The 17,624-nt window shown below is 40.8% G+C and overlaps 1 protein-coding gene across 1 annotated transcript in view; it reads left to right on the top strand.

The window, feature by feature from the left end:
* LOC119653591 (interferon regulatory factor 2-binding protein 2) overlaps positions 1-17,624 on the top strand; it is a 54,628-nt gene that overhangs the window by 18,098 nt on the left and 18,906 nt on the right. The gene's annotated exons all lie outside the window — the stretch shown is intronic.

The raw sequence follows: 17,624 nt of genomic DNA, 5'->3' as shown, positions 1-17,624 counted from the left end.
TTTTCAAAACTCAATAAAAACTATTGTATGCATCGGAAAATATTTTTTTTTATAATGTAGGTACATGTCTAAAGTTTTTATTTACATTGTTTTGAAGATCAAATCTGTTAGGTGACGTCCCCCATTCTCCATACATTGCGTAAACCGATTTCTGGCGTTTGTCATGACTCTTGTTAGCATAGCAAGGTGTTATGTTGGCAATTTCTTCTTGGATGTTGGTCTTCAAATCTTATAGGGTTCTTGGACGGTTCACATAAACACGGGATTTAAAAAAAACCCATAGGAAAAAATCACAAGGGGACAGATCGGGAGAGCGTGCCGGCCATTCCAAATCGCTTCTAATTGAGATAAGGCGCTCTGGAAAGTGTTCCCTCAAAACAGCCATCGATGCTCTTGAAGTGTGTGCTGTTGCACCGTCTTGTTGGAACCAAGTGTCCCCCAAATCCAAATTTTCTAGCCGTGGGAAAAAAAATTCTGTAGCATGTTTACATACCGGTCCGAATTCGCTGTCACCGTAACCTCATTTTCCTCAAAAAACCAGGGACCAATAATTCCAGCTGTGGAAATTGCACACCACACTGTGACTTTGGGTGAATGCAAAGGCTTTTGATGCAGTTCTCGAGGGTTGGTGTCAGCTCAGTAGCGCATGTTTTGTTTGTTAACCGACCCACACAAATGAAAATGGGCTTCATCGCTAAAAAAAAACAATAGCACCCTCGGGAACGACATCAAGAAGAAGCTCACACGCGTTCATCCGAGAATTGAAGTCACGTTCTGAAAGTTCCTGCGCTATCGCCATCTTATAGGGATGAAAATGAAGATCATCACGAAGAATTCTTCTCACAGAACGATCGGATAGTCCAAGGGCAGATGCGTGTTTGCGCGCAGAACGCCGTGGCGATCGCAACATTGACGCTCTCACTGTTTCACTGTTCTCAGGTGATCTAACGGGCCGAGGAACTCCAGTTCTTCCTTGCAGTTTGTCTGAATGTAGTGACCCATGTAACAATTGATTTGCGGTCTGAGACGGGAGCCAACGGGGCTAAATTAAAGCGATTCCGAAATGCACGCTGTGTTGCAATAACCGAACATCCGCTTGAAAAGTAAACCTCAACGGCAAAGGCACGCTCCTCACTATTCCAACGCATGATGGCGACCGAACCGTGTCGGGACAAAACTTTACGGTATCCCCTCTTGAACGAGACCACTAGCGCTCCACTATGACATCAACTAACTGAGTAATTAACTAACGCATTTTAAAAAAGGAAGTTATGCTGCCGCACCCTGTATTATTAGAGCCTACCTTTGTTGACAGATGGGTATACGCCTTTGTTATAAGCATAATATGTTCGACATTTTGTTCCATTACCAATACCCCTGATAGTAAATTTACTCGAAAAGATTGTATTCTATTTTGAAATGAAAAAAAGTCTGATCCATATTTTTATTATGCATAATTATAATATGCTCCTTTGAATATATATGTATATATATATCCTGGCGTACAAGTCATCCTGGCAACAAGTTTGCGAACAAAACGGCACATATTTGACTTAAATCGGATAATTCTAAATATGTTAAATAAAGCGTCAAATTTCGATCACAAATACGACATTTCTTTCGCCCCAACCTAATATATATATATTCTGTTTACTCCTTTTCCTTATCATCACACTTAGTTAGTTAGTTTAGTTAACTGGGGGGAGCCGCAGCCCCGAGCACTCAGGCCATTATTAGGCTCATTGTACTATCTCCGTAGTTGCCTATTCAATGGCTTCCCGCCTACGGTGTTCGCAGGCTTTAAGGAATCTGAGAACATTCTCCAGAGGCAGAGAGTGTGCACATTCTTCATTGAAGAAAACCTTGCCAAGGTGTCTTCGTCTGAGATCTGAGGATGCCGGGCAGCTGCATAAAAAGTGCAGGGCCGTCTCCTCCTTCTCCTCACATTGGCTGCACACAGCCGAAATCACTACCCCAATCTTTTCCATATGGTAGTTTAAGGGGCAGTGTCCCGTCAAAAGCCCTACTAGGGTTTTCATGTCCGACTTTTTAAGAGACAACAAAAATGCCGCTCTAGTGGCCCTAGGCTCTTTCACAAGGGTTTTCGCTTGCCGGCAAGAGTCCAAATTTTTCCACTCGGTTGCGTGAATCCTTGCAATTTCACTCTTCAGAGTAGACTTGACAGTAGATCGTCGGATTCCAAGAGCTGGTTCTGGCCCCACCATTGTGGATCCAGACCCTCATTGCCGGCGATGTTAGAGTGCCCCGGCACCCACATCAGGAATGTTTCGTTCAGTCGGCCAAGTTCCAGCAGCACCTGATGACAACTCCACACCAACTTGCTTGATATGTTATTGCCATTTAGCGCTGATAATGCCGCCCGACTGTCGGAACAGATTCGAATGGTGCGACCCCTCCATTTCTGTCGCAGACATTCTTCTGCTGCCAATGAAATGGCATATATCTCCGCCTGGAATATGGTCGTCATTTATCCGAGAAGTCGGGCCAGTTCTATAATCGGATTCTCCGAGAACACCCCTGCACCTGATCCATCCTCCATGACTGACCCGTCGGTGAAGATTATTAGGTCTGTAATCTGAAAAGACTCATGGCCACTAGTCGACAATTCTTCTCTTTCGGTGATTACGACAGTGTATGTCTTTTCAAAGACGAATCTGGAAACCATATGATCGGTCGGCATCAGGGCTACCGGATGTTTTTCAAGAAATTTACAGATAGACGCATGCCCGTTGGATTGGCCGCCTTTCCAAGCCCCAATGGTATCGAGCCTATATGCGTCGTTGGCCGCTTTCCGTTTCACCTCCAAGTGAATTGGGGGTAAATTTAGGATAGCTTCAAGTGCCGCAGTCGGCGTAGTACTGATTGCTCCAGTAATACTTAGGCAACCAAGCCTCTGAATCTGCGTTAGCAGCTTCCTGCTGTTAGCAAAGTTCAGTCTTGGCCACCAGACGATGCATGCATACATCAAAATGGGTTTTATTATGGATGTATACATCCAGTGTATCCGTTTAGGTGAAAGTCCCCAGGTCTTACCTATCGTATTCCTTCCAGAGCAATCTGCAGGATTTCTGATATTGTTCCTGGATATGATGCTTCCACGTTAACTTGGAGTCGAAATGTACTCCTAAGTACTTGACTGTTTGTGCCAGCTGGATTTCCGCCCCTGCTAAGGTGGGTAGCGTATAGCTACCCCATCTGACGTTCCTAGTGAACATAACTAGTCCAGTCTTCCTAGCGTTCACCGTGAGTCCATTGCGGAGGCACCAGCTGTGGATTACATGCAGAGTTGCATTCAAGCGGTCAAATACTGTGTCCGCAAACTTGACGGTAATTATTACGGCTAGGTCGTCCGCAAATGCTTGCGCGAAGACTTTTTTGTCCTCCAGGAGCCACAGCAGGGTATCCATCACCAAGAGCTATAACAGTGGAGAGGGAACCCCTCCCTGTGGGCAGCCCCTGAGACATCCTGCTTCAATAGACTTCTGGCCGACCGATATGTGGATTTTTCTCCACTCTAGCATGTGAAGGATCCAACTGATTAGCAGCGGTTCGATTCCATGCTGTCTTGCCGCATCACAAATTGCCGTGAATGAGGCATAATTGAACGCACCTTCGATGTCCATGAATGCGCCTAAGGCGTATTCTTTTTCGGACATCGCCTTTTCAATTTTTGCCGTAAGTTCATGGAGTGCTGTCTCCGTGGATTTGCCTTTCTGGTAGGCGTGTTGCCTATGGTGAAGTGGCCACTTAGGAATGTGTGTATCCCTTATGAACCGATCTACTAATCTTTCTAGTCCTTTTAGCAGAAAGGACGTTAGGCTGAACGGTCGAAAACTTTTTGCGTCTGTGTAGGTGGGTTTTCCTGGTTTGGGAATGAACAACACCTTCACATCACGCCATTTAATTGGAATATAAGCGTGTGCTAGGCATGCGCGATATATATTCCGAATATGTAGACCCATGGCATCCATTCCTTCTATTACTAGCGCAGGGATGTCATCCAGACCTGCAGACTTGTATCTATGGAACGAGTTAAATGTTCACTCGCTCCAGTGATACTACTTTGCATGCCAGATTCCAGTCTCTCGGTTGAGGGCTGTATGCACCTGTTGGCCCCGAGATTAGATTTTGGATGCTGCCTGGGAAGTGTATTTCAAGCAAATGATTTGCCGTTTCTTCATCGCTTTCTGTGTACTTCCCATTCTGTAAACGTAAATAACCCAGTTGCTGGCTACGTTCTTTAACCAGAATCCGCTTCAGCTTCGAGGTTGCCTCAAGAGAGTTAGTCTCTTCGCAAAAGCGTCTCCAAGATGATCGTTTGGCAGATCTTATGCTCTTCTTTAGAGCCTTCTGTGCCTCTTTATAGCGATTCCAGCTAGTGCTTGGTTCACCCTTCAGAGCACGATTGAGGAGCATCCTTGTCGTTCTCCTCTGTTTTGCCAAATCCGAGTTCCACCATGGTGTTTTACCCTTCTTTGGCATCTTGAGTGGACAGCTTTTTTCGAAAGCTTCTCTCATGCTAGTTGTGATCATCTGGGTTGTCTTCTCAATTCCAGTAATGGATTTGATGCGCTTCCCAGGGTTCGTGATTCGGGCGCTCAATTCTGTTTGATACATTACCCAATCTGTCTTCCTCGGATTCCGAAATGGAGTGGGTGGAGGTGGATCCATGCCCCTAACGAAATCAATGCGTCTGTGATCCGAGAGTGTGATATCGTTTGATACTCTCCACTCTCCGATCAGAGCCGCGATGTCAGGAGATGCCACCGTGATGTCGATGACCTCTCGCCTGACCACGTTGAAGAAAGTGGGTTCATTACCCACATTTAGGATTTGCAAATCGGTTCCTACTAGATACTCCAGTAGTCTCGATCCTCTTGCATTGATGTTCGAACTTCCCCAGCATATGTCATCATCACACTTAATGCTGTGCAAGTGATAAGTCTTGACAGTAGACGGACACAAACGTCCCTGAAAAACAGCTGACAAGTTAACACTCAACCACATCAGCTCAGTCATCTCAACGTCACCATGTTTTAAATGCTAAATTAATATATAGTAATCACACATACTTTTCATCAAGTTAGCTTTTTTTATTTTTGCTTGCGAATTATTATCATACATATATAACATGCAATATTTATAAAAAAAGTGATAATTCGTTCTAAAACATCAAATCATCAAAACAATCTAGCTTCTAGTATATTAATAGCATTTCACTTTCCAGTATTATTTTTAAGGTTTTGTGTGAAACAAAACCTTATTAGAATCGATTCGATGTCTGTCTGTCCGTCTGTCTGTCTGTCTGTCTGTCTGTCTGTCTGTCTGTCTGTCTGTCTGTCTGTCTGTCTGTCTGTCTGTCTGTCTGTCTGTCTGTCTGTCTGTCTGTCTGTCTGTCTGTCTGTCTGTCTGTCTGTCTGTCTGTCTGTCTGTCTGTCTGTCTGTCTGTCTGTCTGTCTGTCTGTCTGTCTGTCTGTCTGTCTGTCTGTCTGTCTGTCTGTCTGTCTGTCTGTCTGTCTGTCTGTCTGTCTGTCTGTCTGTCTGTCTGTCTGTCTGTCTGTCTGTCTGTCTGTCTGTCTGTCTGTCTGTCTGTCTGTCTGTCTGTCTGTCTGTCTGTCTGTCTGTCTGTCTGTCTGTCTGTCTGTCTGTCTGTCTGTCTGTCTGTCTGTCTGTCTGTCTGTCTGTCTGTCTGTCTGTCTGTCTGTCTGTCTGTCTGTCTGTCTGTCTGTCTGTCTGTCTGTCTGTCTGTCTGTCTGTCTGTCTGTCTGTCTGTCTGTCTGTCTGTCTGTCTGTCTGTCTGTCTGTCTGTCTGTCTGTCTGTCTGTCTGTCTGTCTGTCTGTCTGTCTGTCTGTCTGTCTGTCTGTCTGTCTGTCTGTCTGTCTGTCTGTCTGTCTGTCTGTCTGTCTGTCTGTCTGTCTGTCTGTCTGTCTGTCTGTCTGTCTGTCTGTCTGTCTGTCTGTCTGTCTGTCTGTCTGTCTGTCTGTCTGTCTGTCTGTCTGTCTGTCTGTCTGTCTGTCTGTCTGTCTGTCTGTCTGTCTGTCTGTCTGTCTGTCTGTCTGTCTGTCTGTCTGTCTGTCTGTCTGTCTGTCTGTCTGTCTGTCTGTCTGTCTGTCTGTCTGTCTGTCTGTCTGTCTGTCTGTCTGTCTGTCTGTCTGTCTGTCTGTCTGTCTGTCTGTCTGTCTGTCTGTCTGTCTGTCTGTCTGTCTGTCTGTCTGTCTGTCTGTCTGTCTGTCTGTCTGTCTGTCTGTCTGTCTGTCTGTCTGTCTGTCTGTCTGTCTGTCTGTCTGTCTGTCTGTCTGTCTGTCTGTCTGTCTGTCTGTCTGTCTGTCTGTCTGTCTGTCTGTCTGTCTGTCTGTCTGTCTGTCTGTCTGTCTGTCTGTCTGTCTGTCTGTCTGTCTGTCTGTCTGTCTGTCTGTCTGTCTGTCTGTCTGTCTGTCTGTCTGTCTGTCTGTCTGTCTGTCTGTCTGTCTGTCTGTCTGTCTGTCTGTCTGTCTGTCTGTCTGTCTGTCTGTCTGTCTGTCTGTCTGTCTGTCTGTCTGTCACAGCCAATTTATACGGAAACGGCTGAACCGATTGTCACGAAAATTGGTAGGAGTATGTAATCTGCCGTTCCCTTTACATGCAGCAACTGACGCCATTTTGCGTTAAGTTTAAGGGGGGGCTCCCCATACATGTAAAAGGAGGGTGCAAAATTTCTTTTCATAAAATGTGGCCATGTGGGGTATCAAATGAAAGGTCTCAATTAGTACTTTTCGAAGCTGATCCAATATTTGATATTGGGTGAAACATAGGGGAGTGAAGGCTCAAAATATGACCCCCAAAAAGTGTAACAGGTCTCGTTCTCAGAACCTATCCAACCGAAAAATCTGAAAAAAATATCAGTAGTGCATCTCTACGAAATCTAGGCCTCAAAATATATCCGGTTCCGATATCTGTACAAATAAAGTTAATAATAGTATATTTCCACATTTTAGAAATTTGCCCGGCGCCCCCCTTATGTTCATCCCAGAAGTACAAAATTTGGCATGCATATAATGAAGAACATAGTGCACAATTTGGTCAAGTTTGAAGAAAATCCTACTATTATTAACAAAGTTATAGAGGGTAAAACTTTACAATATTTTGTGAATTTCGTGCACTCTACAACCTGCACGACGTCATCATCACATATCAATTCGTCAATACCACAACGAAGTAAGTTCGTACGAATTGGGTGGAAAATAATTATTTTGTTTTAGTTCTTTAATCATTTGGATATGAATATCAATTATTCCAACGAGACATGTGTGTATGTAGGTATATAGTATATGCGGGCTAATGAACTTTGCGGGTAGAGCCTAATTCAGATAGATATAAGAAGTAAATCTCAAATATGGGTACGATCAATTTATATACATGCCTATATGTGTACAGTATTCAAAAATAGGCCGTTTGTTTGTTTAGGGTGAGCGTAATATCTACGGCTGTAATATGTACGTATGTCTCGTAGTTTTGTAGCTGTATACGGGTGGAAAAATGTGCGTTGAAATTTCTTAGATAAGATGAACACAAAACCTTTATACCCGAAGCACGAGCTTCCGGTATTCCGACTTGTTTTTTTTCTATTTTCCATTGGAGTTACGTGGCGAATCGGCCGTTCCAAATTTGGAAAGTGTGTTTTTGACAATTGTATATATGCTACAGTGCATCCTAAAATGATTTTATAATTTCAAGTAGTTTAATATAATTACATGTTTTCCCTAATCCTAATCTCTGTAAATTTGCAACAAAAAACATTCGGCTTCCACTCTTTCTTTATCCATTCCAAAAACATAGATCTTTTTATAATAATTTTTTATGGCAATTAATTAATTAATAAGTTGGCCTTCAGAAATTTAACCATGAATTTTCTCTTCGATCCAACCCAATTTGGTGAGAAGTCGTTTCCCCGGGTATCCCACACTTAGTAATAGGCGTTTTCAACTCATCGACAGATGCGCATTGCTGACTGCCTAGACCATTTCTTACCAACTCCATTAGGAGAATTCCCCGTCTTTAATCCATTGTAATATTGACATGTTATCCCTTAGGTAAACGAAGGCATGTGCCAAAAACGTTATAAAGTTCGAGTGAAGTACTTTAACATACCCACGTCTTTTCGTTCGAGAAGACATGAAAAGCAACTTGAGTGTACCGAGCGAAGGAAACGTTGACTTCATGGCCCTGGTGATCCCTTTTCGTATGCGTACATTACACGAATAAGTTCTCTTTCTCCTTACGGAAGGCTTTTCCCTCCTCAAATTTGTAGGGAAGTTAACTAAAAAGAATAATAAATCAAGCAACGACGCTTCAGGTATGAAAGGTTTTGTTGATTTTTTGTGTAATAATATTTGGGTACATGATGATTCCATTTATGCATAGCTCTTAGTAAATAAAAACCTATATTATAATAATAATAATCGTTAACACGACAAACCAATTGGATCTGGATTTTGAAGTGATTTAGAGCACTTCAATCAAGACTGCACAGTGCACTGTAGGAGACATTGTGCTTGTCCGTCATTATTACCCTGATTTGACTCAGATACCCATTCACAGCTGAATTGATTGGTATCCGATATCTAGTCAGGATACAAACCGATGTGCCACCAGTCAGATTTGAACCGCGATCTTTTACCTAGCCTTCAACCATTGAGCTCTTCGAACACACCTACAAATCAAGGAGGATTTGGCCCGCTTATAACATAGCCCGATCACAAGAGCCCCTGTACCAGTTGCGTGAAAATGCATTCAATATTACGGCGGTCTGCACGGGGCACTGGTCCATAGAGGACCATGTCACCAAGCTCGGCATACCCTACAATTGGCATTGCCGAAGCTGCGGAGAAGGGGGGAAACCCTAATGCATTTTCTCTGCGATTGCCTAGCTCTAGCTAGAGTTAGGCTACGGACACTGGGTAAACCATTCCTTTCTCAGAGAGATAACTTGCCGCAGGCTGGAAGAGCTGCTTTCCTTCGTGAATGCTACGGCTGGCTCTGAAGATCCGAGTCGGCTGGACTCTGCCTCCCTGCTACCATAACAGCAGTCACGGTCTCAGGAGCTTGTTCCATCGCCACGTATCTGGGGTGAACTTAAAAGGGCTTTGCAGTAAATTTGCAAAATATAATAATATGCTATTATTAGCTATATTTGAGCAGGTATAGTTATATAGGGTATTTTGAGGCCTAGGTATTATGTGCGTGAACAACTATATGTTTTTCAGATTTTTCGGGTGAGTAGTTTCTGGGAACGGATCCTTGAAATAATTAACCTTTTCCGGACTTCGGTATTTCTGCCCTATGTAACCAATATAAAAATTGATATTTACTTTCGAAAGTACTGATCGAAATCTTTCTTCTGATACCCCACCTGGCTATAGTCCGTGAAAAAAACATGTTGCACTCAACTTTCTACCGAATTTCGGGTCAATAGAGTTTCTAAGAAAAGAGTTTGTGACAAACAGTCAGAGAATCGATTTGAATAATCTTTAGTTTTTCAAAAAAACCTAAAAATGGAGTATTGAAGTTAACAATTTTAAAAAATCAAAAAAAAAAATTAAAATATTTTGTATTGTTGCGGAAGAGCCAAAGAATGTATGAAGGGCAGTTGTCAAATCATGTAATATTATTGAACTACATTAAATCATACAAAGTTTTTTTATTTTGAAATGCATTATACCTTGATCGAAATAATAATAATCGTTGGCGCAGCAACCATATAGGATCAGGGTCTTGAAGTGTGTTAGAGCACTTCATTCAAGGTCGTCACGGTATACTACAGTACATTGTTGTAGGCAATGTGGTCAGCATTGCGCTCGCCCGAGATTATTACTGTTATTTGATTCAGGTACTCATTCACAGCTGATTCTACGAGTATCTGACATCCAGTCATGATAACAAATTCCTTTGCCACCAGTGGGATTTGAACCGCGACTTTCAGCTACAACAGCCTAGCGCTCTAACCATTTGAATCATCCCCCTCTGTTAGGTTGTCATATTTGTTATTGGCACTTCCTCCAAGTTTCAGCGTCATAGCTCAACAGCTGTGAAATAACGCCTCTGGTAGCAGGCGATCAACATCGAAAACCGATGACAAAGTTAATGCCAAAAGATCTAAATTTCATGCAAAAAAGCTATCGTGTTAACGTTGCAGAAAACATGATTTCCATGGATGAAACAATAGGTGGGCTGGGAAAACCACGTAATTTTTAGTCGAAAAAAGGCGACGCTCACAATTCTTACCGATTACAACGGCGTTATGTATTAGATGATGAACAAGGAATATTATTTGGACGTCATGAGACGCTTGCCTGAGAGGATTTGGGAGCTACCTGTAAATTTAGTGTCACTTTTGATTAAAGTATAATTGGTATCGTCTCTCTACATACAATGTGTTCTAATAGAACTTCTTACTAATTTCGGGAAGAAAATTTAAGTATAAATCCTGAGTCTCGTACAAGGTCATTCAAATCGTGCTATTTAACAAGATGGTTTGGATGAATTTGCACATCAAAATAAATAAGCTCTTGTGGAGCATGAACTCGATTTTTATCTTTAGGAAACCGTGGTGGTAAATCATTGTTGTGCCGAGGAGCTAATATTCTTCCCGACACAAATAAACAATGCGAGGACTAGGGTCGTCGATTGATTTATGTCAAGTGATTTTTTCTATATAAATCCACACTAAAATCAAACTTTTTTTTTCGTGAAAGTTTTCGTATTACTTAAAATTTGGCCGGATGTTCCGAAGATTAGATTGATCAAATGATGTCACGTCTGAATAAAATCAGGTTCTAATTGGTAGTTTGTAACAACAAATATATGATAATTCTTGCCGGTGATCTTATTCGTCATTCCTCGTGATAACTTTTCCGCTGCCTACATTGCCTACAACAAAATTCGGTCAAACACAAAAAATCATGATTTTTATCAACCCTAGTGTAGACCACTTTACCGGCTACGAATTTCCAATCTTGCCTACCTACATTAATATAAAATTCTCTTATTAGTGATCAAAGAGCTATTTACCGCGCCCTGAAGAACTAATTGTATTCCTTCGATGGTTATAGTAGGCCTATCGGAAGGATTCTGCTCCGAATTGCCTCAAGATATATAGGAAAGTTTTGTAGCTCTCCTTATTGAATATGCAGCCGATATCTTCAGATAATTGCAGTTTTGAAGGGTGATAATTTAGCGTATGTTGTTTGTGAGAATAACCGAACGATTTTGTTTACTAGTCCGAGATTCCTAGGCTGCTCGATTCCGGATTCCGAAAAAAAAATATTCAACTAGGCCGCTATGGACATGCCTGAGTTCTCTTTGATCATGCTTAGTGGAAGGAATGGTTACCATCCAGTGAAAGAGGTAAAGGTTGGTTCTACTACTGAAGCTCCAACAACCACTTGACGTACCCTCTTCATTTCACCTTATCTATTAGAAGACACTATGGGGAAGATGTTGAAGAGAGTTATATTGGATAGACTACTCCCGTTTATCGAGCTAATGGGGAGCGTGAGTATGGGTTAATTCATATAGATTGAGGTAGCCGGCTTTACCCAAGGCCTTCTGTTGTGAAACATTAGATATATTGGCGGGCTTGACAAAAGAGGCAACGTTCATCGGTTTTGCAGAATATAATCATATACTGCTTTTCATAGGGACGATGAAATTTATTTTACTATACGCAGCTTTTATTTTACCGCGAGAGCTGCGATCCGGGGAATGTGAGTTCGGCCCTCATATGGTGAGGTTCTCTTAAGACTTCTTAGCAAAACTTACAAGCACATCTCCATCTACCTGGAAGAGAAGGCACGATAAAGATATTGCATTTCTCAAGGAATTCTGGAAAATCCAGCGACATCTGACATTTAATTATTAAATCACAAGGTGACCACACAATGCCTGAATCGATTAAGATGTCTGCTTCGCGATTTTGGCCTCAAGCCCCGGGTTCAAATATCGTTTACAATTATTTAAAGGAAATGGATAAGATAATACAATGGCTTTATCATTGCGTTAATATTTCAACATTCCGTTTAAAGTTGATATGCTTTTGTTCGTTTTAAACCCTAAGAATTTACCAAGTTCCGTGAAATGGGTACCCTCAATTTGTCGTACCTAATCAGCGATTATTTTAGTTGGAGCTTTGAAGCTTGATATCCATTCTCAACATAAAACTTCAGCAGATTGGGCGGAAGTACTGACCAAAGATATTTCTTTAGGCCATCCTGTGAACTTACCTATAATCGTGAATTGGCATTTGAACTCTTTCGAATATTTCATGGGATTTAACGTTAGCTTCAAGAAGGGACATATTTCTTTCTGCACATCTCGATAGATTTTACACTTTTAACATACGATACCCTGCCTGACAAAATTTTTATTTTTGTTCATAACGGGATGTCGTTGAAAAAAGCTCTCTAAATGTTTCAAATGTTACGACTGGTAGGAAGAAGCAACCAAAACATCTCGCAAATAACTGAAACAGAAATGAAGGGCTTCGCAATACAGATTGAACGATTCTCTAAAAAGTTTTATGCTGCATTGTCCAGTCCGAGGGCCATTTGTGAGAACTCAAAGGTGTGCGAATTGCAGTATTTGGAATGTCTTTCAATCACAGAAATGTTATGATACGCTTTTAGCTAGACTCAAAGTCGAAAATATTCGCCAATTTGTAATGTTGTCCACAAAGTCGTGGAGCAGACAGGCCGTAGCGATCCGCGATAGTGTAAACATTTAGTCTCCACTGTCCATTTTGTTTAGGCCTCATATGTGAAGACGAAGACGACACACATCTCCCAACATCAAGTTCCTCCAGATAATAAAGAATATGTCTTAGAAAAAATTTAAGTATTAGTTGCGCTAATGTAATAGTAATTTCGCTATATTTTTGAAGAACTACCATCCCCAAAATAATAGAAAGGGTATTATCTGAAAAGGATGAAATTTTCCGGATGGTTTCATGGGGTTATAAGGTCTATCGAAGACCTATTCTTTAAATCAACGAACAACCTAGTGATACAGAAAGTCTTCTCCTATTATTAGGTAGCCCATGTCTGGGACTATAAATTTCATAAATACTTATTTGTGTTGAGCTAACTTCCGCTAGTTTTAAGTTTTGATTAAACCATGTATCGCAATGTCGTCCGTCCAGTCGCTCTCTATGGTTCTGAGTGTTGGCCGACCATAAAAGACAATGAACGGCGTCTTGCGGTAATGGAGACGAAGATGCTACGTTGGACTAGTGGCGTCACACGTTTAGATCACATCCGAAATGAGGATATCCGCGATCGTTATGGGGTTGCACCGATCGTGGAAAAGTTGCGAGAGAGGCGTCTTCGATGGCATGGTCACGCAATTCGTGCAAACGAGAATTCACTGGCCAAGATTGGTCTGAACATCGAAGTCTATGGTAAACGACCAAAAGGTAGACCTAAGCAACGGTGGCTTGATACGCTGGATGGGGATTTGAAAGCTTCAAGATTGCACCCAGATTCGATAGAGCCAAATGGCGAAGCCGATCACGACGAGCCGACCCCGCTTGTGAACGGGATAAAGGCTGAAGAAAAAGAAGAAGAAAGATATACAACTTTTGAGCACGTGAAGTACTAGGACATTTACACCTATGACTTGGTTACTTTACTACATTTACTTAAATTGTCATAAATTAGAAGGCGTAGTTTAACGTAGGCTTTCCGCAAATTCGAATACTTATTTGAGTTATCTTCTTGGGAATGTGAAGACTGACAACAAAATTGTGTCAATTTTTTTCATAGACAATACCGTGTGTCTTGGTGCTATGGCTATGATACAGAAACTAGACGACAATCAAGTCTAAAAAAGCTTGTCATGTGAAATCGAATGTGAGAATGATGCTGATTTGCTTTATCACATCAAGGGAATGGATCATTCAGTCAAAATTCGTTTCACAAAACACAATGAACCAACAATTTTGTTTAAGGATGTTCATAGGGCTTTGTGAAACTCGGGCGAGCTGTTAAAGTATCATGGCAACGCTCCAGCGCATACGGCTTTCAATATTGGTCAAATTTTGTTCCCAACAAAAACCACTTCACCCAGGCAGTGGAAAGGACTATATTTCAAGACAAAAATCGTTTGAGTCAAAATAATATGCTGTTTGGAAAAAAAAATTATAGGCAACCCTGTATCTAGCAATTTACATATTTTTGTGGAGCCCAATTCCTGACTGTTTGAACAAACTTAAATTATTGTATGAATGAGATTTTTTGGCTTAGGTAAAATCCAAGAAATGACGTTTTTCAAGTTGATAATATTTGAACATGTGGGTGCCATTCCATCTAGATAAATAGAGGGAAAACGAATAGTTTATTTTATTGGAGTTCCGTCTTCAAATTTCAGTAACCGTTGGAAAAATACATCTGTTAGTGTTTGGAAGGGGGATTTTTAATTAAGAAACCAAAATATTTAACAACTCTGTAATAGCGATTTTTAATCACAGATGTTTTATTAAAAAGAAAGTCCAATTACGAATTATTACATTCGTGTATTCATTCCTTAATCAGAAAAACACGTCCGAATGAGGGCAGATGTAAGGTTTACTGTGAAATCTCCTCAATCTGTTCCACAATTGTAATTGTGTAAACAGGACTTGCAATCAATTATGACTTCATATGCTGATAAGTTCCTGAGAAACTTTGCTTTTCGATAAACGAATTGTCGCGCTCCAATTTTTCGGTGCCTGCCAGTCATGTTTTCGGAAGTTGCCCAATCCGTTTGTGGTCCACAACAAGAAAAGCAAGTCGGAAAACCGGAAGCTAGACGCTTCACGTATGAAAGGTTTTGTGTATTTCTTTCATGAAGATATTTGATATTTGTGCATTTGTCCCATTAGCATGTAGCACGTAAAATATGCATATATTACGTGAAAATAGCCACTTTCAAGTGATATTGACTTTCATAGTCTTGAATTTACAGAGGAGCGACAGTTTTGACCTAGTGTAACTTTGTTAGTAATAGTGAGATTTTCACCAAATTTGGCAGGGTCATGCCCTATACTGTAGCCTACATAGCTGCAAAATTTTGTGATTCTAGGGGGGGTTTTCTTGTCAATTACTAAAAGTTATAGTAATGTACTATTATTAGCTTTATTTGAATATATATCGGTATGGAGGGTATTTCGGAGCCTAGGCACCATACAGTGGCAGCCTGCTGATTTTTTTTCAGATTTTTCAGTTGGGTAGTTTCTGAGAATGTGTTCGTTAAAAAAAATGACCACTTTCAACCCCCTGCACTCCCCACCTTTTCAACAGAAGTCAAAACTAAGACCGGCTTCAAAAAGTACTAACCGAGGCCTTTAATTTGATACCCCACATGACTATATTAGATGAAAAAAAATGTACCCCCCCTTTTGCATGTGTGGGGACCCCCCTTAAATTCGCCGTAAAAGGATGTAACTCACTATATGTGTGAGCGTTGACAGTTCCCACCTTTCTACCAAATTTGGTGTGAATCGCTATAACCGTCTCCGATAAAAATGCGTGTGACGGACAGACAGACAGACAGTAAACCGATTTTAATAAGGTTTTGTGTTTACACAAAATCTTAAAAATAGCTCAATTTCGCAATTCAATAACGTTGAATTAATTAGTTGGATTTTTTTCGTAGCTAGGGGTGACTGGTTTGGGTTTCAGTGGTACTTTAAACCCAGGGGTTTTCACAACTTTGGCAAAAAAAGAATATTTTTTTGGATTCATTTTGCGAATTATACCGCTTATAATAATTTAATTCCTTTTGGGTTACACCCTTGAAATATAATAAGCTATTTTTTATTAATACTACATTATGATTAATTGATTATAACATTATAAAAATGGCTTTAAAACAAAAGTAGACCACTTGCATTGTAAAAATCTTCTATTTGGATGGTGTGAAACAGGAGAAGCTATCGTTCCTACTGATTGAAGTATGAAAATGGTAGACATCGGAGAAAAAATCAGCAAAATCTACTATTAAATTTTATATTTTAACTTGGTTCTTGGCCTTCCGAAGGGTTGGTCACGATCATACGACTGCATTTTCCAGCAGCATCTGGTTCGCCCATGGGGTCAACTTGGCTGGACTTACATAAAGATGGGTGCTTTTGGTTCGTTTATCTGGTATATAACTCCACGTTGTATCTTATTCATCATCACAATCATCTTTCGCTGGTTCTAATGTTAATCTGAGGGCCCTTCATTTGAAGATATTTACTACTTACGCTCTGAACTGTCATAGTCCACACCGCACTGTCATAACGCAGGGCGGGACGAATTAAAACCTTGCATATTGTCAATTTGGTTTTCCTGTGTACGCTATTGTCTTTTAGAGTATGTTAGGTAGCATGAAGTAATAGACTTTATTTGTAAACATTTAGTTTTACCAAAATTTTTTTTGGCGTAAAATTTAAATTTTATCAGAAAACTTACATCGTTTAAATATACAATTATTTAAGATATTTTGTTATGTTTGGGTCCCTCATAACGTTTAGCGGTTTCCGCGTTATGTCCTCAAAGGCGAGATGAACAATTTTAGGGCCAGCCTAGACTCACAATCTGCATTTGAGCGTATCTTCCGACGCACAATTTAGTTCAACTGTTTCATCAGAAGACAATGAATGCTTCTCTCGCGCCTGAGGCGCCCATGCTTTGCTGATTGAATTGTCAATTTGTCACAGTTGCAATTATATTACAATTTGATGCTTAATGCACTTAGATATCCCAATCAAGTTTGGAAAATTTTCAGTAATCGGTGAATACGGTTATGTACAAAAATTTCTCATAACAGAACATCTGACACCTTTCTCTGTGGTTGGAAAAATGGGATGATCGTTCGGACCCCGGACCACTCGTCTTTAGTATGGCAGTTAGATTGGTCCTGCCGTCGCAAATTGGTTGGAATAATCTTTTAATCCATCAAAAATACTTCGAAAACCTGGTCAAAATTATGATGTTGGTTTCTGTTCTGCATCATCCTTCGGGTCATTGTAGAGTTCAGATCTTTGGTCTTGCCTTGTCTGGACGACGTGGAGGATTTTAATAGACTGGTCATCTCATCATCTTGGTTCAAATTATACTCGTAATTATTCTCATCAAGTCATAGACCTTGACCAAGTGACACCAGATTTACAAAGGAAAGCAAGGGGAGTCGGATTAAAGATAAATAACAGACCAAGGTTCCGAATTTGATGCGCAACGCTTTTATTTGCAATAATGGAAATTTGAATTGAAGCTGACAGTAATCTCCCATGCTTAGTGAATCGGCGCGTCACGTCATATCGCGGCTTGAACGCCAGCTAAAACCCTCGCTTTTAAATCATTTCTAATACATTCAAGGTTACGATTTTCCATGAGGTAACAACCCCATCTCTTCACCTCGAAATATTACAATGCACCAGAGCATTTTCTTTCAATAACATTGAAATTATTATCTTGGAAGCCTCTAAATCTATTTCTCGGGCAGGAGATCACCTAAAAAGGTGTTTCAGTGGATAGAATTCTTGTTTTTCTTTAGCCTTTGTTCGAATCGGCAAAGTGATATTTTCATGTACATCGAATTTGCCACTTCT

The sequence above is a fragment of the Hermetia illucens genome, chromosome 4 (genome assembly GCF_905115235.1).
Source record: "Hermetia illucens chromosome 4, iHerIll2.2.curated.20191125, whole genome shotgun sequence".
Lineage (NCBI taxonomy): Eukaryota > Metazoa > Arthropoda > Insecta > Diptera > Stratiomyidae > Hermetia > Hermetia illucens.
Note: the sequence above shows the minus strand (reverse complement) of the source record. Positions and strands in the feature narration are given on the sequence as shown.